General features: G+C 41.7%; 1 protein-coding gene across 3 annotated transcripts in view; it reads left to right on the forward strand.

The window, feature by feature from the left end:
• CHDH (choline dehydrogenase) overlaps nt 1–23453 on the forward strand; it is a 39736-nt gene that overhangs the window by 1816 nt on the left and 14467 nt on the right. For 2 of the 3 annotated variants that reach the window (XM_058726561.1, XM_058726562.1), the window contains exon 2: nt 2929–2992. The exons of the other annotated variant lie outside the window; for it this stretch is intronic. The gene's annotated coding sequence lies outside the window, so the exon portion shown is untranslated. The remainder of the gene's footprint in view (nt 1–2928; nt 2993–23453) is intronic. 3 annotated transcript variants of the gene reach the window in all.

A 23453-nucleotide genomic window follows, 5' to 3' on the forward strand; every position in this document is an offset into this window, starting at 1 on the left:
GGAGTGGGGTGGGGGTGGTTTTAAGAAAAGGAGGGTCAGGGGCGCCTGGGTGGCGCAGTCGGTTAAGCGTCCGACTTCAGCCAGGTCACGATCTTGCGGTCCGTGAGTTCGAGCCCCGCGTCGGGCTCTGGGCTGATGGCTCAGAGCCTGGAGCCTGTTTCCGATTCTGTGTCTCCCTCTCTCTCTGCCCCTCCCCCGTTCATGCTATGTCTCTCTCTGTCCCAAAAATAAATAAAAATCGTTGAAAAAAAAAAAAAAAAGAAAAGGAGGGTCGAAGGTTCTTTCTCCAGGGGCAAGAGCTGATGAGTGAAGGGGGAGGTGAGTGTGGTGTGGACGTCACTGAGCATGTGGTAGCAGGGGTGGAAGGAGGGACCCTGAGCAGCGTGGGGTGAGGGCACAGCGCTGACAGTGCCCTGGCCCTCTGGGGCTCTGGGATGGTGATGATGCCCATGACCAGCTCTGTAGACAGGACTGCGGGATGGGCGTGGAGGGGAAGGACTTGTAGCCACTGCTGGTGTTCTCTGTAGGCAAGCAAGCTGTGCCTGCTTGGGGGGTGGACGGGGGGCGGGGGTCCATGCTGGCTCGGAAGGTCATTCCAAAAAGTGTTCTTCATGAGAGGTCCTTGTTGATAAGCATACAGCCTTCGAGGGGCCCGTTGGAAGGGACACCATTGGTTTGAATACCTAAGCCCAATAATATTATGGCTTTATAAACTGGAGGCAGGGCCACTAAGTATCCAGCTGTCTTAGCTTCCTCCCTCTCTGTGACCTGTGGCATGTCACTGCCCTTCTCAAGGCCTCAGTTTCCTTTTCTGTAAAATGGGGCAGATGAGACTGTGAAGTGGCTCAGTGAGGTGACTTGAGCCTGTGAGGGAAGCAGCCTTTGGAGATACTTGGACATTCCCCCTTCAGTCCTGAATTCTGCCAGGTCTGGGTTTCTCAAAGGGCCACCACGCAGTGCACCTTTGCGGCCACAGTGCACCTTCGCATCCACAGTGGCCTTGGCATCCTGGTATTTAGGAGGCACTGTTAAATGCTTGAATGAATCAATTATGCACACCTTCCCCCCATGGTGGTGCTTACACCTGCCTACCCGGGAGAGCTGCTTTGGGCTTCTTCCTCTTTCTCCTCTTCCTCCTCTGGTGGAGTGAAGGTCGGGGCCTCTGCTGGAGCCCAGAAGTCCACCCTGTCTAGTCCCTGTGACACCTGACCCCAGACTCCCTGGAACAGGCTCTGTGCCACCGCTGGCAGTTGAGACACCAGGGTTTGCCTGGATGTGCTACTCACCAGCTGCTGGCCTTGGGCGAAGCTCTCGTTGTGTTGGAGTCTCAGTTTCCCTATCTGTAACATGGGGCCAGCATCAGCTCTGCTGGTCTGGCAGGGCTATTGGGAGACTACAGAGAGAGAAAGAGAGTTGAAGGATTTCAAGGTGTCGTGTCAGTTTAGGGGCAGGAAATTCAGGATGACAAAAAAATTAATGCCTCTCTGACCCAAATAAGGAAATTCCTTTGGATCCAAGTGCCTTGACACTCTCAGGTTCTGTATCCTTTATCAGGCCTTTGTTTCTCTGCCTGGTCCATCCCGGGGAGAACAAGGCCATCGAGGTTGTTGACATTTCCCCTGGGCCCTGCCTCCGCCCAGGTGGAATTTTCCACTTTGCTCCTTTTGCAAATATTAATCAAGGTCCCGGCCAGTAACAGTGGACTCATTGTCTCATGAAGAGCAAGCCGGTTCTGGCTGCTTCCCAGGGCCTCAGCGGCCCACCCGAGCTGGGGCTTGGGTCTAGTGGGAGCACCTGTGTCCTCGGTACTCCTCCCACCCGTGTTCTCCTCCAGCTCGTTGGGCTTCGCAGGGTCAAGTGTAATGCCTGCTTTGAGCCAGGGACGTGAAGCCTCACTGAGGCCCCGCGCCCACTGTTCCCAGCAGGGCCACAGGACTGCTGTTGTCTGCTCTGCTGCCGTGGCGTGGAGGGGCCAGCCCAGGAAAGAACGCAGATGGGGCCAGGCGGTGAACTCCACGTTAATATGACTTCTGCCTGTTCTGGGACAAAACCCTGTGAAGTCGCAGCCCACGTGCACTTGCATTAGTGTTTGCGTGTGTTGCCATGCTGGGACCTGAAAGCAAGTCTGAACACAAAGGGGGCAGGGACCGCTGTTCTCCCAGAGCCCCAGCTGTACATGGGGTGATGAAGTGGGCCCCAAAGGACTGGAGGGAGGGTTCCTGGAGGTGTCAGGCACACACAGGAGGGTTGGTGATCTATTTTTTTGATCAGTGATACTTTAGTTAATCTATTATCAGTAATACTGTGTTTGGCCGTGGTTGCACTTGATGGAGGTGGAAACCGGGTAAGTGAGGCTATGCAGGGAGTAGGGCAGGGACAGGGCCCAGGCCACACTGGGAGTGTGACAAAATCTCCACGTGGTTTGGCTTAACACTTTTCATTCTTTGAAGGGTGTTTTTGGCTCTGAGTTCCTTTTGTTCTCCTATCAAACCTACAGAAGAGGTGGCTCTGTTCCCATTTTATGGATGAGGAAACTGAGGCCAAGAGGTGCTAAATAAACCATGAGTGGTGATGGCATTGGGGCTGCAACCCAAGGATCTTGACCACCAGCTCCCTTTACTTTTTATTTTATTTTCTTAAAAAAAATCTTTTTTAACTTCTATCCAGTTTTGAGAGACAGAGGGACAGAGTGCCAGCAGGGGAGGGGCAGAGAGAGAGGGGGACACAGGTTCTAGGCTCCGAGCTGTCAGCACAGAGCTGGATGCGGGGCTCAAACCCACGAAGGGTGGGATCATGACCTGAGCTGACTGAGTCACGCCCCCCTTCACTTTTTAAAGCCATTATCGTAAGGACGACACCCATCAGACATAGTAACTGTGTGACATTGCTATAGAAGTTTCTCAGCTCTGACTTTCTTCTCTTTCACAGACAATCCACAGCAGTGTGTATGCTGGCACTGGTGGCCCTGAATCCTGCCATATCTGGGTGTGAGGTGGGGTTGTTTTTTTTTTAATGTTTTATTTATTTTTGAGAGAGGGAGAGAGCATGCGTGCAAGTGAGCAGGGGGAGGGGTGGAGAGACAGGGAGACACAGGATCCAAATGGGTTCTGGCTGTCATCGCAGAGCCCGCCCACCTGAGACTTGAACTCACAGTGAGATCATGACTTGTGCTGAAGTCCCAGGTGCCCGAGGTGGGTGTTTTTTAATTGAGACTTGAAAACTGTGCAGAGCACAGAATGTGTACGCATTTGCAGTGGAATGGTTGGGGACCCTCCAGCCTAGACCTGGCCCCCTGCCTGGGGGCAGTTCTCCGGCCTACCCTCCTTTCTTTCCCTCACTCCTTTGGTGGGGATATATGAGATTTAAAACAGACAACAACAACAACAACACCCTTTTCTTTATGGAAAATTTGCAGCAAAATTAGCCAGGAGTCTTTGCTGAGCCCCACGTGTCCATCACAAAGCAGCTGTGATCCTATTTTGTCCACCCCCTCATGACACCGTGGGTTGTTTTAAAGCAAATCCCAAATCCTATTTCTTCCATTTCTTACTATGTATTTCTGAGAGAGTCATTTTAAACAACATAACCACAGGGCCATTGTCACATCTGACAAGCAGTGACGCCCTTCTTAACCTCCTCAAAAATCCAGCCAGTGTTCACATTTCCAGGGTCTAAGGAAGATCCACACGTTATTCCATAGATTTCCTTCCATCACTTTCTGTCTTATTTTTCACTTGAATCTCTTGTCAAAGAAATCTATGGAGCTTCCCTTAACCTGGGTTCTGTTGATGGGCCCTCTGGGTGTCCTTTCCTATGCTCCTGTGACTTTCCTCCGAATTGGTGGATCTGAGCAGATTCGGGTTTGAATTTTTTGGCAAGGGTATTTTGTGGGTGCGGTGTCTCTCCTGATTGGTTGAGGGCCCCCCAAATCTGGGGTGATGATCAGAAGCCGGTGGCTTGGCCTTCACCTGAGGCAGGACAAAGGAGATAGAAGTTTATTGAATACACCACAAGGGAGCGGCAGGGCAGGACAGCAGAGGAGAGACTGTCTGCCAGGAGGCAGTGGGTGGGGGCTCTTTTTAAAGGGGGAAGAGAGGAGGTATGGCGACATATGGAATTCTCCCTTTTTTTTGGTAACTTCCTGGTTGTAAATAGCCCATTGGTTAATTAGGGCCTATAGATATCTCGAGGTGGGTCACCTTATGAGTCTGTCAGTATTCAGCCAGGGGGTTACTGTGACCCTTTCCACATTCCACGCCTCAATTGCCTCAAAGCGGCCTCTACGGTAAGCAGTGTTGTGTTCTTCCCTTCAGACCCCTCTCTGGACCCAAAGGAGTTGTTCGTCGTCTTGTTTCCTTTGTGTGGAGTTACTTTGGTGAGGCCCAAGCTGACCTTCAGCCGCCGTGTGGGGAGCAGATTGTAAGGTGGTGTGGAGTGGGGGTCCTGGTAGCACAGACGCCACTAGGAACCATTAGGAGGGTCCCAGGGGGAGATGATGGAGCCTGATCCAGGCGGGTGTCTGTGGGGTGGACAGATTCAGCAATACTGGCCCCAGCTCTTGCAAGAGAAGTCACTGTCCCTCTGTGCCTGTTTCCACGTCTGTCTCCTCTCCTGAAGTGAACCTATTTTTATTTATTAAAAAAAAAATCGTTTTTGAGTTTATTTTTGAGAGAGAGAAAGAGCACGAGCTGGGGAGGGGCAGAGAGAGAAAAGGAGACACAGAATCCGAAGCAGGCTCCAGGCTCCGAGCTGCCAGTACAGAGCCGGGTGTGGGGCTCGCACCCATGAACTGTGAGATTATGACCTGAGCCAAAGTTGGACGTTCAACTGACTGAGCCACCCAGGCGCCCCATGAAGTGAATTATATATTTTTTTTCTAAATTTATTTTTGAGAGAGAGAGAGACAGAGAGAGACAGAGAGTGAGCAGGGGAGGAGCAGAGAGAGAGGGAGACACAGAATCCGAAGCACAGAGTTGTCAGCACAGAGCCCGATGCAGGGCTTGAACTCATGAACCGTGAGATCATGACCTGAGCAGAATTCAGACGCCCAACCGACTGAGCCACCCAGGTGCCCCGTGAATATATTTTTATATACTAGTCACACAGCAAGTGTTTACTAAGGAACAGCAGGAAACCCTGGGCCTAGGTCGTGTGGCAGGTCCTGGCAGAGCTGGGGATAAAAGCCCGGCCTTTGGTGTGGCCTCAGGCACGGAGGCTCCCATCGGGAGGCTTTCCTGGCAGCTTGAGGCACATCCCAACCTCTGCCCTGCCCTATGTCCTGCCACAGCTGCTGTACCAGGGGGTTCCCAGGGCAGGTGGGTTCTGTCCAGGCAGCCTGGGGTCCTGTCTAAAACAGCAAATGATGAGCCATTTGAAGAAGTGAGAAGAGAATTTCTGATTTATTTGTTGATTGTGCACCAATATGTGGCAGATGACATTTCTAGGAAGAAGAACTTGACTTTGGAGGAAGTGTCTTCTTGTTATAATTTTCACAAAATTAAGCTACAGCATACATAGAGTAAAGTGTACCAGTGGTGAATTTTGATCTGTATATCCCCCGGGGGAGCACCACCACGTCAGGACACAGAACATTCCATGAGCCACCTCTGTCCACTCTGGCACAGATGCATGAGTTCAGTGGCCGTGTTTCATACTGCCCAGGCTCAGGGCATTGTAAGCTGCAGGTAGGCCCATCCTCCTTAGGTGTCCGGCCAGCCAGCATTCCAGAATGCCAGCCCCAGGCCAGTGTTGCAGGGGGTGAGGCCGCAGAGCCCTTGTCTCAGGGGATGGGCCTTGGACAGCTCATCTCACTCTTAGTTTGTTGAGATCCCAGTAAGTGTGGTACAAGAAGTCCCACGTGGATGTGGCCAGTGGCCCAGGAAGGTTTCCCAGAGGAATTAATGGCTGAGTGGGGCCTGAGGGAAGGCAAAGAGTGGCCCAGGTGAAAGGATGTGGGGCCACATATTTGGAAAGAGGCGTAGCACATGCATAGGCCCTGGGTGTGAGGAAGGGAGGGTGGTCATGCACCTGGAACCCAGACAGCAAGGCTCATGGTGGGGTGGAAGGTGATAGAGTAGGCAGGGGGCAGACTAGGCAGAGCTGTTGGGACAAGAGGAGCCAGGAGGCCCAGAGGAAGCTAATTCCACCATCTTGGGGAGCATGGATGGCCTGGGTTAGAGGTGGCAGTGAGGGTCCCATGGGAGGAGGCAGCACCCCAGGGTTATTTACTAGACCTTCACCTCTCAGCCAGGTCTCGTCTCTGACCAAGATTCCTACCCTAGACCATGACCCTGCACTTACCTCAGCCTGCCACAGGGCTGGGCAGTTAGATGGTTGTGCCATTGGGAAGGCTTTGCCAAGCTGCAGGAAAGCTGATCCTTCACCACTTCTTGGCCACCAGAGCCCTGGTGTGGACACATGGTGCCTTGCACCCTTTCCATGTGCTGACCATGACTTTTTGTCTCCTGTGATGTGGTTTTGTTGCTCAGGCCTGTGGTGGGATGGGTCCTGGCCTCCAGCTTGAAACAGGCCAGGGGCTCCATCCCTCAGGCTTCTGTCCATTTCTGTAACATGAGATTGATGATGATGATGATGATGATGATGATGATGATGATGATGGAGAAGGAGAAGACCCCCTCCCCATGCTCCATCCCCACCCATGTCTCTGGGGGATTCAATGTGCATGGTGACCCATGTGAAGCACCCCTATTATTATTAGTATAATTATAACTCTGGTTCCATGGCTTAATGGAGCTTCATGGTCAGACAAAGGCAGATTCAGAGCACTATTCATTTTACCCACACAAAGCCCAGCCTAGAAGGTTGAGAACCTCATTGCATAGCGATACTTAATAGGGTGAGGTGGCCCCTACATTTGTTGCCCCTCATTGAATGTCATCTCTGTGCCTGACCCATCCGCTGTGTCCATCGCTGGCATTGGGGGTGGGGGCCTGAATTGACCAAAGCCTTGCTTCCCAGACAGAAGTGCCACAGGGACCAGGTGCCCAGCTCCGAGCTGCCCGGCTGGATGGAAGGGGTGGCTTGGTGCGACTGTCCCAGGAAGATGAATGTGGCATGAGGGTCTTCTCCCCTGGACCGGGAGCCAAGAAGGGTGGAAGTCTGCTTGCCCCTTCCTCTGCTGCTCAGAGCCACAGGAGTGGCCAGACAGGGCCCTAGACAGAGCCGAGGTCGGTCCCACGAAACAGAGCAGGTCAGGGGTAGAGGCATCCAGACTCAGAAGGAAGCCTTGGATGCTACCCCACCCATGATAGGACTCCCCACCCACCCCCCAAACACACACACACCCTCAAATGATCACATGCTATCCTGGCTTTCTCTGGTTCCTTACCTCCACCCCCACTCCAGCCCTCACTTCCCAGACCGTCCATGCCAGGGAGCTCCTGTTGGTCTGTCCACCCACCTAGTCTGGAAGCCTGAGAGGACACTGCACTAGGGGTTAGGGGGTCCCCGGCCTCAAGGAGTTCCCTTTGGGTAGTGGGCCCTCCCTCTTCAACCCCACTCCCTCCACCCCCTTACTCCCTTGCACACGGTCAGCATGTTGTAGGGCCAGTCACCTTCCAACACTGTGAGCCAGGAGCCTGATTGACTCCTCTGCTTCCCCCAGCCCAAGGCCTGCCTCCTGAGGGGAGGGGGGAGCCAGCCCCTGTTGGATGCATCTCAGGAGCAGGGAAATGTTGCTCTGAGGTAGGAGCCTGCCTGGAGAGAAGAGGAAAGCCCAGCCCCACCCCTGGCCATGGTCTGGGGTGGAGAGCTGAACCACATGCATCCTGAGAAGGGGAAGTGAGAGGGGCAAGTGCCCTGTGCTCTCCTGTCTCCATTATTCAGCAGATCCTGGGTTGCAGTGGGGGAGGGAGGCAGAGGCGCCTGAGGGACTTGCCCAACTTCAGCAGAGGTGGGGACCAGACAGATAAGCCCCAGTTTAGTCTACCCTGCCCAGAGGCTGGAGAGATGTGTGCCTAGTTGAAGTCCAGGCCCAGAACTTAGAGAGCAATTAAAGGTCCCTCCATGGTGGAGCATGTGGAGGGGGGTGTTGGAGCCAGAGCTGTGGTAGGAGGTGGGGTTTGGAGTGACTGGGGTCAAGGAGAGTAAGTGACCGGGCATCCCCCCAAGAATAAGGGACCTGTCTTCACTTCTCCACAATAAGCTTGGTGCCTCCTGGTAAAGCTGCCACGTTGCTTCCTAATCCCGTCGACTTTGACTATTAATTATTTCAGACGTTCAGTGGAGCTACACCAACATACTGTGTCTGTCACCGAGATTAAAGATCAAAACATGGTGGGTGCAAGTGGAAACACCTGGGTACACCCTACTCAGAGACAGTATCCTGGATTTCTTTATACTTTCCTCAGTCCTAGGTTTGAGTCACTCAGCCTCCAGAATTGTATTGCATGTGATAGGGGAGAGTTTTTTGCAGTTTTTTTTTTTTATTATGGCAAAATATACATAACATAAAAATCACCACTTTAACCATTTTTAAGTGTACAATTCAGTGGCATTAAGTACGTTCACAGTGTTGTACAACTATCACTGCTATCCATTTCCAAAACATTCCTCACCCCACACAGAAGTTCTGTACCCGCTAAAGAGTACAGGCATGCCTTGATTTATTGCACTTTGCTTTAAGGTGCTGTGTAGATCTGGGTTTTTCACAAATGCAAGTTTGTGACAACCCTGCATCAAGCAAGTCTGTTGGCACCATTTTTTCAACAGAATTTGCCCACCTCATGTCTGTATCACATTTTGGTAATTCTTGCAGTATTTCAAACTTTATTATCATGCTATGGTGATGTGTGATCAGTGATCTTTGATGTTGCTGTTGTAATTGTTCTGGAGTGCCACGAACCATCCCTGCAGAAGATGGTGAACTTGATTTGTAAATCTTATGTGTCCTGTCTGCTCCACTGATCTGCCCTTCCCTGTCTCTCTCCCTCTCCTTGCTTCTTCCTATTCCCTGAGACGAAACAATATTGAACCAAGGCCAATTAACAAGCCTACAGTGGCCTCCAAGTGTTCAAATGAAAGGAAGAGTCTCATCTCTGAATTTAAATCAGAAGCTAGAAATGATTAAGCTTAGTGAAGGAGGCATGTTGAAAGCTGAGACAGGCCCAAAAGTAGGCCTCTTGAGTTAAACATTTAGCCAAGCTGTAAATGCAAAGAAAGTCCTTGAAGGAAATTAAAAGTGCTACCTTTAGGGGCACCTGGGTGACTCGGTTCGTTGAGCATCTGACTCTTGATTTTGACTCAGGTCATGATCCCAGGGTCGTGGCATCGAGCCCTTCTTTGGGCTCCACACTCACAGCACAGAGACTGCTTGGGATTCTCTCTCTTTCTCTCTCTTCCTCCCTCTGCCCCTCTCCCCTTCTCCCCTTCTCATGTGTGCCCTCTCTCTCTAAAATAAAATTAAAAGACTTTTTTTTTTTTTTAAAGTGGTACTTCAGTGAACACACCAAAGATAAGAAAGCAGAACAGCCTTATTGCTGATATGGAGAAAGTTTGAGTGGTCTGGATAGAAGACCGAACCATGGGGCGCCTGGGTGGCTCAGTAGGTTAAGTGTCCGACTTCAGCTCAGGTCATGATCTCGCGGTTTGTGAGTTTGAGCCCCGCATGGGGCTCTGTGCTGACAGCTCAGAGCCCGGAGCCTGCTTTGAATTCTGTGTCGCCTTTCTCTCTGCCCTCCCCCACTTGTGCTCTCTCTCTCTCTTTCTCTCTCAAAAATAAATGTAAAAAAAAAAAAAAAATTTTTTTTTTTTTTTTTTTTTAAAGAAGATCGAACCAGCCACAACATTCCCTTAAGCTGAAGCCTAATCCGAGTAAGGCTGTAACTCTCTTCAATTCTGTGAAGGCTGAGAGAGGTGAAGCTGCAGAACAGTTGGAAGCTAGCAGAGATTTGGTCATGAGGTTTAAGGAAGGAAGCCGTCTCCCTAACATAAAAATACAAGGTGAAGCAGCAAGTGCTGATGTAGAAGCTGCAGCAAATTCTTTGGAAGGTCTAGCTAAGCTAATTGATGAAGGTGGCTATGCCTTCATCATGCCAGATTTTCAGTGTAGATATAATAGTCTTACACTGAAAGAAGACGCCGTCTGGGACTTTCATAGCTGGAGAGGAGAAGTCAATGCCTGGCTTCTAAGCTTCAAAGGACAAGTTGCCTCTTTTTAGGGTGAATGTAGCTGGTGACTTTAAGGCGAAGCTAATGTTCATTTACCATTCCAAAAGTACTAGGGCCCTGAAGAATTACGCTAAATCTGGGCCATCTGAGCAGCTCCCATGGTTAAGCGTCCAACTCTTAGTTTTGGCTCAGGTCATGAGCTCACAATTTCGTGTGTTCAAGCCCCACATTGGGCTCTGCACTGGCAGGCAGCCTAGAGCCTACTTGGGATTCTCTCTCTCCTCTCTCTGTGCCCCTCCCCTACTCGCACTGTCTCTCTCAAAGTAAATAAAAAAGAAAAAAAGAATTATGCTAAACCTATTCTGTCTGTACTCTATAAATGAACAACAAAGCCTGGATGACAGCACATCAGTTTATAACATGGTTTACTAAATATTTTAAGCCCACTATTGAGACCTATTGCTCAGGAAAAAAGATTCAAAATATTACTGCTCATTGACAAAGCACCTGGTCACCCGAGAGTTCTAATGAAGATGTACAACAAGATCAGTGTTATTTTCCTGTCTGCTAACATAACATCCATTCTTCAATCCATGGGTCAAGGAGTAATTTCAAATGTCAAGTTTTATTATTTAAGAAACACATTTCATAAGGCTATAGCTGCTATAGACAGTGATTCCTCTGATGGATCTGGGCAAAGTCAATTGAAAACCTTCTGGAAAGGATTCACTATCTAGATGCCATTAAGAACATTCATGACTTAATGGAAGGGTCAAAATATCAACATGAACAGGAATTTGGAAGAAGTTGATTCCAGCCCTCATGAAGGTCTTTGAGAGGTTTAAGACTTCAGTGGAGGAAGTTACTGCAGATGTAGTGGAAACAGCAAGAGAACTAGAATCAGAAGTGGAGCCTGAAGATAGGACCGGATTGCTGCTATCCCATGAAAACACTTGAATGGATGAGGGATTGCTTCTCAGGGATAAACCAAGAGCGTAGTTTCTTGGGTTGGAATCATTCCAGGTGAAGATGCTGTGAAGATTTTTGAAATGAAAACACATTATAATATCACATGAATTTAGGTGGTAAAAGTAGCAGCAGGATTTGAGAAGATTGACTCCAATTTTGAAAGAAGTTCTATGCATCGCATCTTACAAGAAATCATTTGTGAAAGCAAGAATCACTTAATGCAGCAAACTTCACCGTTGTCTTAAAGAAATTGCCACAGCAGCCCCAGCCATCTGCAGCCGCTGCCCTGATCAGTCAGCTGCTGTCAACACAGCAGGATCCTCCATCAGCAAAAAGATTGGCTTGCTGAAAGCTCAGATGATGGTTAGCATTTTTTATTCTATTTTTTAAAAATATTTATTTATTTTGAGAGAGCACAAGCAGGAGACGGGCAGAGAGAGAGGGAGAGAAGAATCCCAAACAGGCTTCATGCTGTCAGCACAGAGCCTGATATGGGGCTCAATCCCACGAACCGAACTGTGAAATCATGACCTGAGCTGAAATCAAGGGTTGGACGCATCATCGACTGAGCCGCCCACGCGCCCCATGGTTAGCATTTTTCAGTAGTAAGATATTCTTAAATTAAGGTATATACATTTTTTTTGGCATAATACTATTGCATACTTAATAGACTGCACTATAGTGTAAACATAACTTTTATATGCACTGGGAACCTAAAAACTTCATTTGACTTCACTTTATTGTGATACTTGCTTTATAATCTGGATGATCTTCCAATGATCTGGAACCACACCTGCAGTGTCCTGGAGGTGTGCCTGTAACTCCGCATTTCCTCTCTCCCTAGCCCCTGGTCACCTCTAATCTACTTTCTGTCTCTATGAATTGATCTCATATAAGTGGAACCATACAACAGTTGTCCTTTTGTGGCAGACTTATTTCACTTCACATAGTTTTTAAGATTCATCCTTGTTGTAGCATGTATTAGAATGTTCCTTTTTGTGGCTGAATAATATTCCATTGTATGTATATACCACATCTTGCTCATTCAGTCATCTATCGATAGACATTTATGTTGTTTTTACCTTTTTGCTATTTTGAATAATTCTGCTAAAAGCATTGGGGTACAAATATCTTAGACCTTGCTTTCAGTTGTTTTGGGTATATACCTAGGAGTGGAATTGCCAGATCATAAGGTAATTCTATGTTTAACTTTTTGAGGAACCACCAAGCTATCTTTTTGTGTGCTTTTTTGTTTTGTTTTGTGTTTTTTTTGCAGTAACCGTGCCATTTTACATTGCAGCTGATGGTGCACGAGGGCTCCAATTTCTCCACATCCTTGTCAACACTTGTTGCTTTCCTTTTTTTTTTTAAATTTTATTTTAGACATCCTAATGTGTGTGAGGTGGTATCCTATTGTGGCTTTAAGTTGTTTTAGTGATGTTGAGCATCTTTTCATATGGTTATTGGCCATTTGTATATTTTTGGAGAAATTTCTATTTCAGTCGTTTGCTCAGTCTTTTTTTATAGGGTTGTTTGTTTTTTCCTATAATTGAATAGTAGGAGTTTTTAAAAAAATATATTCTAGATGTTAATCCCTTTTCAGATACATCATTGGCAAATATTTTCTCCCATTCTGTGGGTTATCATTCTACTCTCTTGATGGAGTCCTTTGGTGCACAGAGTTTTTAATGTTGATGAAGTCCAATTTATCTATTGTGTTGTTGCCTGTGCTTTTGGTGTTTATACAAGAAATCATTACCAAATCCAGTGTCATGAAGATGTTCCCCTATGTTTTAATCTAAGGGTTTTGTAATTTTAGTTCTTATATTTAGGTTTTTTATCTATTTTAATTTTAATACGTGGCATAAGGTAAGGGTCCAACTTAACGCAAGACCAACCTTTCTGCACGGAGTAGTCTTGGCACACTGTCAAAAATCAGTTAACCACATTTTTTTTTAATCTATGAAGGAAGATATTATTATCTGGATATTAAATAGAACACATTACATTTCTGAAGATAAATGACAAAACTACATATATTACTTTCAATAATCTCTAGGCTCATATTTTATGTAGAATTGTAATATTTTAAAATAGTAATTTTCTATTATTTCCTTTTATTGTTTCTTATGACACAACCAGAATGACATAAATCAATGAAAAAAACAGAAAATGATTAAACTATAGACATTTAAAAAATTCTAAGTTAACTCTAAAAACCATGTTACTTATTTAAGTGATATGTTTGAATATTAGACAAAAATTGTCTGATTTATTTTAAATTTGGTATCTAATTTCATTTGAGTAAAATAGTGCAAAAGAAACTGTGAATTAGCTGTAATTATCTAATTTATTTTATTAACTAGGTATGAATGTGGAAAATTTATTTATTTTTTAAATTTTATTTTTATTTTTTTAAATTTACATCCAAATTAGTTAGCATATAGTGCAACAGTGATTTCAGGAGTAGATTCCTTAGTGCCCCTTCCCCACTTAGCCCATCCCCCCTCCCACAACCCCTCCAGTAACCCTCAGTTTGTTCTCCATATTTATGAGTCTCTTCTGTTTTGTCCCCCTCCCTGTTTTTATATTATTTTTGTTTCCCTTCCCTTATGTTCATCTGTTTTGACTCTTAAAGTCCTCATATGAGTGAAATCATAATGATTTTTGTCTTTCTCTAACTTCACTTAGCATAATGCTGTCCATTTCCATCCACGTAGTTGCAAATGGCAAGATTTAATTTTTTTTGATTGCTGAGTAATACTCCATTGTATATATATACCACATCTTCCTTATCCATTCACCCATCGATGGACATTTGGGCTCTTTCCATACTTTGGCTATTGTTGATAGTGCTGCTATAAACATGGGGGTGCATGTGTCCCTTCGAAACAGCACACCTGTATCCCTTGGATAAATGCCTACTAGTGCAATTGCTCGGTCGTAGGGTAGTTCTATTTTTAGTTTTTTGAGGAACCTCCGTACTGTTTTCCAGAGTGGCTGCACCAGCTTGCATTCCCAACCATTTTTTTTTTTTAATGTTTGTTTACTTTTGAGAGAGAGACAGTGTGAGCGGACGAGGGACAGAGAGAGGGAGACATAGAATCTGAAGCAGGCTCTAGGCTCTGAGCTGTCATCACAGAACCCAACATGGGGCTCACACTCACGAATCATGAGATCATGACCTGAGCCAAAGTCAGACGCTTAACAGACCCAGACACCCCCAGTTAACCACTTGTGCAAGGGTTTATTCCTAGGCTCTCTATTCTGTTGGTGTACATGTCTATTCTTATGCCACCACCACACTGTTTTGATTACTGTAGCTTTGTAGTAAGTATTGAAATCAGGAAGTGTGATTCCTCCAACTTTCTTCTTTTCTAAGACTATTTTGGATATTTGGGGTCTCTTGAGATGCCATATGAATTTTAGGTTAAGTTTCTCTGTTTTTGCAAAAAAAAACCCACTGTTGGGCTTTTGATAGAGATTACATTGAATCTATATATTACATTGAATCTATTACATTGCTTTGAGTAGTATTATCACTAACAATATTAAGTCCATGAACGTGGGGTTTTTTCCTTTTCTTTATGTCTTTAATTTTGTTCAGCCATGTTTTGTAGTGTGTTTAAACTCTGTGGATAAATTTATTTCTAAGTGTTTTATTCTTTTTGATGCTATTATAAATGGAATGGTTTCTATCATGAAAATGTTTAATTTTCTAAAATGTTTTTTTCTGCATCAGTTGAGATTATTATATAGTTTTTATTCATTCTGTTAGTGTGGTGTATTATATTGATTGATTTTTGTATGTTGAACCATCCTTGAATTCCTGGAACAAATTCCACTTGGTGCATAATCTTCTTTAATATAATGAATTGAGTTTGCTTATATTTTGTTGATAATTTTTGCATTGATATTCATAAGATATATTGGTTGGTAGTTTTCTTGTTAGTGTCTGTCTGACTTTGGTTTCTAGGTAATGCCAGCCTCATACAATGAATTAGGAAATTTTCTCTCCCCTTCATTTTTTGGAATAATTTGAGAAGTATTGATGTTAACTTTTTTAAACATTTGGTAGAATTCATGAGTGAAGCCATCTTGTCCAGGGCTTTTCTTTGTTTGGAGGGTTTTGATTATTGATTCTATCTCCTTACTAGTTACAGGTTTATTCATATTTTCTATTTCTTCATAATTCAGTTTTGATGGATGGTCTATTTCTGGGAATTTTTTGGGAATTTCATCTAGGATATCTAATTTGTTGATATACAGTTATTCATAGGGCTTATAATCCTTTTTATTTCTGTAAAATCAGTAGTGATGTCCCCACTTTCATTTCTGATTTTACTAATTTGAGTCTTCTCTCTTTTTCTTAGCCATTCTACTCAAAGCTTCATCAATTTTTTTTTTTTTTGAAGAATAACTTTTGGCTTGATTTTCTCTATTTTTCTGTTCTTTATTTCATTAATCTCTGTTCTAATCTATTATTTCCTTCCTTCTGCTAGCTTTGGGCTTAGTTTGCTCTTCTTTTGTAGTATCTTAAGATTTAAAGTTAGGTTATTTTTTTTTTTTTGAGATGTTTCTTCTTTTTAAATGTATGCATTTGCAACTAAAAATTTCCCACTTAGCACTGCTTTTGCTCCATCTCCTAAGTTTTGTTATGTTGTTTTCATTTTCATTTGTCTCTAATTTTCCTTGTGATTTCTTCTTTGACAAGTTGGCTGTTTAAGAGTGTGTTGTTTAATTTCCACATTTTTGTGAATTTTCTAGTTTTCCTTTTGATATTGATCTCTACTTTCATTTCATTATGATTAGAAAAGATACTTTGATTTCAATCTTTTAAAATTTATTAAGATTTATAGGCTAACATATGTCTGTCCTGGAAGAATGTTCCATGTACACTTGAGAAAAATCTATATTCTTCTGTTGGATGGAGTATTCTGTATATGTCTACTGGGTCCAGTTGGTTTGTAGTGTTAAATTATCTATTGCCTATTGATCTATAATGGTTATTCTATCCATTATTGAAATTTGAGTATAGAAGTCTCCACTAATTACTGTTGAATTATATGATAATCCCTTCAAATCTGTTAATGCTTGCTTCATATATTTTGGGGCTCTGATGTTAGGTACATACATGGATTACATGTTTTGAAACTATTTACATAAAGGTCTTACTTAGGTCATACCATCCATAAGTTTGCTTTTATATTTGAATATATTTCTAGGATTCATTTGTGTTGATGTGAAGTTCTGCGTTCCTTCATTTTCACTATTGTGAAGAGTTTCTTTGTACGACTCTACTACAACTTTCTATGTTCTTTGTATTTCCATATACATTTTGAAGTCAGCATGTCAATTTCTATAAAAAAAACATCCTGCTGAGATCTGATTGCCATTGCATTATATCTATAAATCAATTTAGAGAGTATTGACATCATAACAGTGTTATGTCTTCCTGTTCATGGTATCTCTTTCTATTTATTTAGGTTTTCTTTAATTTCTATCAGCGGGTTTTTGTAGTTTTCATTGTATGAGTCTTGCACATATTTTGTTAAATGTACTCCTAAGCATTTCACATTTCCTGATGCTCTTGTAAATGATACTGTTTTGTTTTGTGGTTGCCCCACAGAAGATGGGATCAGCCCTACCACCACCCAAAATTTGTTTGAATGTTGAGACTGATGACACCACACATATACCAAGAGGCTACGACAGGGCTTGTTTTTCACAGAATGGGGTTTTCTGGGGAGAGCAGTGCAGGCACACGAGTTGTTCTGGGGTAGCTTGAGTGAAGGGAAGGGTGAGTGGCTCCGGTTTTTATTATGGTTGGGGAACAGGAGCAAGGTGAAGATACCTGTGTATAGGTTGAATTTTTATGATTTGAACTCCCCTGTCCCCCTGCCCCAACTGACAGTGAGGGCAGAAATGCCAGGGCTATCTTATTGACTTGCCCAGATACACGGCAAGAAGGAGGGAATGGAGCTTAAACCTGCCAGCAGTCAAACATCAAAAATAAATTCATTTTTTTTACTTACATTTACATTTAAATTTCCAATTGTTTATACTATATAAAAATACAATTGACTTTTGTATGTTGCCTTGTATCCTATATCCTTGTTAAATTCACTTATTAATTCTCAGTACCCTTCATAAATTCCTTGGGAATTTCTATGTAGATGATCATGTTATCTGCAAATAAAGACATTTATAATTCTTTCTCTCTAATCTGTGCGCCTTCCACTTTTAAAAAACACTTTTAAAAAACTGTTTTTAAATATTCTATTTTTTTGAGAGACAGAGACAGAGTATAGGCAGGGGAGGGTCAGAGAGAGGAGACACAGAATCCAAAGCAGGCTCCAGGCTTTGAGCTGTCAGCACAGAGCCTGATGCGGGGCCTGAAACCACGACCATGAGATCATGACCTGAGCCGAAGTCAAACGCTTAACCCTGACTGAGCCACCCAGGTACCCCCCTGTCTTCCACTTTTATATTAATGAATTAATTAGCCTTAAAATTCTGGTTAGAACCTTTGCACAGTATTGAATAAATGTGGTGAGAGTGAATATCCTTGCCTTGTTCCTGACCTCAGGGGAAAAGTTTTTAGCCTTTCACTATTGAATATATAGTTAGGTGTAGGTATTTCATAGATGCTCTTTACTGGGAAGTTCTCTTTAATTCCTTGGGTACACAGATTTTATGGATGGAATGTGGAATATTGCTAAATGCTTTCTGCATTAAGACAATCATATGGTTTTTCTTTTTTAGTTTCTTAATATGATGAAACACGTTGATTTTTCTGGTGTTGAACCAACTTTGCATTCCTGGGATAAACTGTAATTGGTTATAATGTATGTTGCTGGATTTGATTTGCTAAAAATTTGTTAAAGATTTTTGCATCTTTGTTCATGAAGGATATTGGTGTGTAGTCTTCTTGTGATGTCTTCAGTAACAGGATTCTGCTGGCTTTATAAAATGAATCGTAGAGTGTTCTCTACTCTTCTGTTTTCTGTAGAATCAGTATTATTATATCTTTGATGTTTGTTAGATTTTACCAATGAAGTCTACAGTTTTCTTTGTGGGAAAAATTTAAATAATGAATTCGATCTCTTTAATAGGTATGTAGAACTATTTAGGTTATATAGTTCTTGAGTGAGCTTGGATAATCTTTCAAGAAATTTATCCATACTGTCTTAATGATCACATTTGTTGGCATAAAAATTTCAGAATACTGTTTTTTATTGTCTGTAGAATATGTAGCGATACCCCCTCTGTCATTTGCTGGTGTTGGTAATTTGTGTTACCTCTCTTTTTTTGGGTAGAGGTTTATTAATTTTATTGTTTTAAAGAACCAAATTTTGGTTTTATTTTTTCTACTTTTAAATTTGTTTTCTAAATAAATGAACTTAAAAAAATTTTTAAAAACGGGGCACCTGGGTGGGTCAATCAGTTAAGCGTCTGACTCTTGGTTTCAGCTCAGGTCATGATCTCACAGTCTCTGAGTTTGAGCCCTGCATCAGGCTCTGTGCTGACAGCGTGGAGCCTGCTTTGGATTCTCTCTCTCCCATCCTCTGCTTGCTCTTTCTCTGTCTCTTGTCTCTCTCTCTTTCTCTCTAAATAAGTAAACTTAAAACTTTTTTAAAATTTGTTTTCAATTTTGTTTATTTCTACTGTTAATGTTTATTATTTATGATGACTCTGGGATTGTTTTTTCTGATTTTTTTCTTTTTTTAGAGGTAAAAAAGTATAGACCATCAATTTGAGATCTGGCTTTTCTAATATAAGCATTATAATGCCATATATTTCCTCAAAGCACTGCTTTACCTGAATTCCACACATTTTGGTCTCTTGTGTCTTCATTTTCATTCAGTTCAAACATGTGCTAATTTCTCTTGTGATCTCTTTTTTGACTCATGGGTTTTATAGAAGAGTGTTGCTTAATTTCTTATGGTGATATACATATAGATATCTATCTCTCTATATATAATTTCTAAATCATTTTGTGGACAGACAACATACTTTGTGTCATTTCAGTCCTTTTGCATTTGTTGAGATTCTTATTATAGCCCAGAACAAGGTCTCTCTTAGTGAGGTATATTTGCAAAGAACATGTATTCTGCTGTTGTTTGGGTGTTTAATAATAAGTGTTAATTAGGTCAATGTAGTTCATAATGTTGTTCAAGTTTTCTGTATTCTGATTTTTTGCCTAGTTGTTTTATCTGTTACTGAGAGGGGGAGTGTTGAAGTCTCCAGGTGTAACTGTGTATTTATTTATTCATTTCTCCTTTCAGTTCTGTCATTTTGGCTTCATGATTTTGAAGCTCTATTAGGCACATACACATTTAGAATTGTTTTGTCTTTGATAAATTAGCCCTTTTATCATCTTGAAATGTCTTCCTAACCTTGGTAATATTCTTTGTACTGAAGTCTACGTTGTCTAAAATTAATATATTCAGTCTAATTGTTTTTTTGTAGACTGTTTTTATATACAGTTTATGTGGTGCGTCTATTTTTCCATTTATTACCTGTGTCCTTGTATTTAAAGTGGTGTGTTTTTTTTTCTGTAGGCAGCACATACTTGAGTCTTTTTAAAAATTCCACCTGACAATTTCTGCATTTTTATTAGAGTGTTTATACTATTTACAGTTAATGTAATTATTGATATGGTTTGATTTAAATCTAACATTTTACTATTTGCTCTTTATTTGTCCTATCTCTTTTAAGTTTCTTTTACCTCTTGATTATTTTAGATTATTTTATCTCCACTATTGATTTATTAGCTGCAATTCTTATTTACTTTTTAGTGATTATGGTAGGGTTTACGATATATACCTTTCACTTATCACAGTATACCTTCAAATAATATTGTACCACTTCATGTAGGGTATAAAAACCTTACAAAAGTATACTTCTATTTCCCCCATCCCATACTTTGTGCTTTTATTGTTATATATATTTTAATGCTACATATATTATAAACCCTATTATATATTTTACTACCTTTGCTTTTGACAGTCAATTATATTCTGAAAAGATAAAAAAATAAGGGGAGTTTGGTTTTTTGTCTCATTTTTTCTTTGTTCATTTGTTTCTTAAATTACACATATTAATGAAATTATATGGTATCTATCTTTCTGTGACTTATTTCACTCAGCATTATACCGTCTAGGTCCCTCCATGTTGTTGCCAATGGCAATATTTCATTATTTTTTATAGCTGAGTAATATTCCATTGTGTAATACACCGCATTTTCTTTATTCATTCATCTATCCAAGGACACATACGTTGCTTTCATATCTTGACTATTGTGAATAATGCTCAATAAACAGAGATGCATATATCTTTTTAAATTAGTGTTTTTGTTTTCTCTGGGTAAATACCCAGAAGTGGAATTACTGGATCATATAGTATTTCTGTTTTTAATAATTTGAGGAAACTACATTTTCCATAGTGGCTGCACCAATTTACATTCCTACCAATAATACAGGAGAGTTCCCTTTTCTCCACATCCTTGCCAACACTTGTTTTTTCTTGTCCTTTTGATACTAGCCATTCTGGCTGGTGTGAGACGATTTCTCATTGTGGTTTTGATTTATATTTCTGTAATGATTTGTAATGCTGAACATCTTTTCATTTGTCTGTTGACCATCTGTATGCTGTATGTCTTCTTTGGAAAAATAGGTCTATTCAGGTCCTCTGCCCATTTTTAAATTAGATTATTTGTTTTTCTGGTGTTGAGTTGTGCAAGTTCTTTATCTTTTTTGGATATTTACCCCTTATCAGATAAATCATTTTGCAGATATTTTCTCCCATCCATTCATTCTTCTCTCAAACATCTTGTGTTTTCATTTTGTTGATGGTTTCCTTTGCTGTGCAAAAGTTTTTTAACTTGATGTAATCCCAGGTTTTTCTTTTTTCTTTTCTCTTTTGTTTGCTTTGCCTGGAGAGACCAATCCAGAAAAATAATGCTAAAACAGATGTCAGAATTTACTATCTATGTTTACTTCTCTGATTCTTATGGTTTTAGATGTTACATTTAGGTCCTTAATCCATTTTGAGTTTATTTTTGTGTATGGTGTAAGAAAGTGGCCCAATTTCATTCTTTTGCACATAGCTGTCCCATTTGCCCAACAAAAAGAGACTTTTTCCTATTGTGTATTCTTGCCTCCTTTGTGATAGATTATTTGACCATGTAAGTACAGGTTTATTTCTGGGCTCTCTGTTCTGTTCCATTGATCTATGTGTCTGTTTTTGTGCCAGTATCATACTGTTTTGATTACTATTGCTTTGTAGTGTAGTTTGAAATCTGGGAGCATTATATCTCCAGCCTTGTTCTTCTTTCTGAAGAATGTTTTGGCTATTCAGGGTCTTTTGTGGTTCCATACAAATCTGAGGACTACTTGTTCTAGTTCTGTGAAAAATCAATTGTTACTTTGATAGGGATTGCACTGAATCTGTAGATTGCTTGGTGAAGTATGGACATTTTTTTTTTAATTTTTTTTTTAACGTTTATTTATTTTTGAGACAGAGAGAGACAGAGCATGAACGGGGGAGGGGCAGAGAGAGAGGGAGACACAGAATCGGAAACAGGCTCCAGGCTCTGAGCCATCAGCCCAGAGCCCAACGCGGGGCTCGAACCCACAGACCGTGAGATCGTGACCTGAGCTGAAGTTGGATGCTTAACTGACTGAGCCACCCAGGCACCCCAAGTATGGACATTTTAATGATATTAATTCTTCAGACCTATCTTTCCATTTATTTGTGTCATCTCCAATTTCATTCATTGATATCTTATAGTTCAGAATACAGGTCTTTGATCTCCTTGGTTAAATTTATTCTTAGGTATTTTATTCTTTTTGATACAATCGTAAATGGGATTATTTTCTTTATTTCTCTTTCTGCCAGTTTATTATTAGTGTATAGAAACTCAACAGAGTTCTGTATATTAATTTTGTATCCTGCAACTTTACTGAATTCATTTATTAGTTCCAGTAGTTTTTTTTTTTTAATCTTTAGGTGTTTTTGTTTTTGTTTTTTAATCTATAGTATCATGCCATCTGCCAAGAGTAACAGTTTTACTTTTTCTTTACTAATTTGGATACCTTTTATTTCTTTTTCTTGTCTGATTGCTGTGGCTAGGGCTTATGGTACTATGTTGAATGAACGTGGTGAGAGTGGACATCCTTGTCTTATTCCTGATGTTAGAGGGAAAGCTTTTAGCTTTTCACCATTGACTATGAAATTAGCTGTGGGTGTGTCATATATGGCCATTATTATTTTGAGACATGTTTCTTCTTTGCCCGTTTTGTTGATAGTTTTTATCATGAATAGATGTTGAATTTTGTGATTTTTTTTTCTGTATTTATTGAGAGGATTGCATGATTTTTATTCTTCATTTTGTTAATATGGTGTATCAGGTTGGTTGATTTGCAAATATTGAATCACCCTTGCATCCCTGAAATAAATCCCATTGACTGTGGTGAATGATCCTTTTAATATATTGTTTTATAATTGGGTTTGCTAATATTTTGTTGAGAAATTTTGCATCATTGTTTATCAGGGATATTGGTCTATAATTTTCTTGTAGTATCTTTGTGTGGTTTTGGTATCAGGGTAATGCTGGCCTCATAGAATGAATTTGGAAGCATTCCTGTCTCTTCTATTTTTTGGAATAATTTGAGAAGGATAGGTATTAATGCTAATTCAAATGTTTGATACAGTTCACCTGTGAAGCTATCTGGTCCTGGACTTTTGTTTGTTGAGATCTTTGTCATTACTGATTCAATTTCATTACTACTAGTAGGTCTGTTCCAATTTTTTTTTTATTAAAAAATTTTTAACATTTATTAATGAGAGACAGAGAGAGACAGAGCATGAGCATGGGAGGGGCCAAGAGACTGGGAGACACAGAATCTGAAGCAAGCTCCAGGCTCTGAGCTGTCAGCACAGAGCCCAACACGGGGCTTGAACTCAGAAACTGAGAGATCACAACCTGAGCCAAAGTAGGACGCTTAACCAACTGAGCCACCCAGGTGCCCCTGGTCTGTTCCAATTTTTTTATTTATTCCTGATTCAGTCTTGGAAAATTGTATGTTTCTAGAAATTTATCCACTTCTAGGTTTTTCAGTTTGTTGATGTATAATTTTTCATAGTTGTCTCATAATCCTTTGTATTTCTGTGGTGTTGGTTGTAATTTCTCTTTTTCGTGAGTTTTCTTTTTTTTCCTTGATGAATCTGGCTAGAGGTTTATCAATTTTGCTTATCTTTTCAAAGAACCAGCTCTTAGTTTCATTGATCTTTTCTATAGTGTTTTTTTAGTCTATGTATTTCTGCTCTGATATTAATTCCTTCCTTCTGCT

This window comes from Neofelis nebulosa, chromosome 4 (genome assembly GCF_028018385.1).
Source record: "Neofelis nebulosa isolate mNeoNeb1 chromosome 4, mNeoNeb1.pri, whole genome shotgun sequence".
In the NCBI taxonomy this organism is placed as follows: Eukaryota; Metazoa; Chordata; class Mammalia; order Carnivora; family Felidae; genus Neofelis; species Neofelis nebulosa.